This window comes from Varroa jacobsoni, unplaced genomic scaffold (assembly GCF_002532875.2).
Source record: "Varroa jacobsoni isolate VJ856 unplaced genomic scaffold, vjacob_1.0 contig07640, whole genome shotgun sequence".
NCBI classification, from domain to species: Eukaryota; Metazoa; Arthropoda; class Arachnida; order Mesostigmata; family Varroidae; genus Varroa; species Varroa jacobsoni.
Window position 1 is genome coordinate 1 of NW_019217207.1, and position 1,187 is coordinate 1,187.

At 42.5% G+C, this 1,187-nt stretch overlaps 2 non-coding genes across 2 annotated transcripts; both read left to right on the top strand.

Moving 5' to 3' along the window:
- The first annotated feature begins 313 nt into the window (after positions 1-313).
- Positions 314-385, top strand: TRNAD-GUC (transfer RNA aspartic acid (anticodon GUC)). Its single transcript has one exon. It is a non-coding gene; the product is annotated as a tRNA-Asp (tRNA).
- A 639-nt stretch (positions 386-1,024) lies between these two features.
- TRNAD-GUC (transfer RNA aspartic acid (anticodon GUC)) lies at positions 1,025-1,096 on the top strand. Its single transcript has one exon. It is a non-coding gene; the product is annotated as a tRNA-Asp (tRNA).
- The last annotated feature ends 91 nt before the right edge of the window (positions 1,097-1,187 follow it).

A 1,187-nucleotide genomic window follows, 5' to 3' on the forward strand; every position in this document is an offset into this window, starting at 1 on the left:
GACCTTTTGATTAGCAAAAGTGCATTTCTTAGCTTTCATCCATAGGACGGCAGAGTCGACGGCCCCCAGCATTTCCTTCCGATGGAAGTATGCCTGACGGCGATACCGGACTTAAAACTTAATACACAAAGAACATTTCCTTCAAATGCGTCATACACAAAAAGTACACTTTCCGCTATTTTCGGTCACGTTTCAGTATTTATTTAAGTGCTTCTTTGACTACGTAAAAAAAACAAATTTATTTCGAAGTTTTAGTACACGTACATGTCATGACCTATTTGGCCCCGCCCTTTAAGTGCTTCGGAATCCGTGATCCTCGTTAGTATAGTGGTTAGTATCCCCGCCTGTCACGCGGGAGACCGGGGTTCAATTCCCCGACGGGGAGAAGAATTTTTCATTTCACAGTGAAATTGATATGTGCACCTTTACATCGTTGGTACACTATAGAAAAAATCGTCTCAACATAAACTGGATTACGTATTATCTTCGACAATTGTTAGATGCCCTTAGATAAAAAGGGAAGTTTTTCGCTTCAAGTGAAGCAACTAATGATCACGGAATCTGCGCAAAATTTGCCTTAGGTGGTAGCAGCCGAAATCAAAGCACCTCTTCACCGATTTTTAGGTCGCCAAAGTAAACAGGGTTTGCATCATTCAGATCCAGCTTTAAAGAAATTCCGGCGGCTCTAATCTCTAAACGTAATTTTACTACTTTTTGAGTCGCAAAAGTGCATTTCTTAGCTTTAATCCATAAGACGGCAGAGTTGACGGCTCCCAGCCTTTCCTTTCGATGGAAGTATGCCTAACGGCGATACCGTACTCAAAACTCGACACATAGAAAGCATTTCCTTCAAATGCGTCATACAGAAAAAGTACACTTTTCGCTATTTTCGGTCACGTTTCAGTATTTATTTGAGTATTTCTTTGACTACGTAAGCAACGACAATTTTATTTGGCGAAGTCTCAGTACACGTTCTTATCATGACCTACTTGGCCCCGCCTACTAAGTGCTGGGTAATCTGTGGTCCTCGTTAGTATAGTGGTTAGTATCCCCGCCTGTCACGCGGGAGACCGGGGTTCGATTCCCCGACGGGGAGAAGAATTTTTCCTTGCACTTACACCGCTAGTACGCTGTAGACAAAAAGTCGCGCCAAAATAAACTGGGTCGCGTATTATCTTTGTATTGAA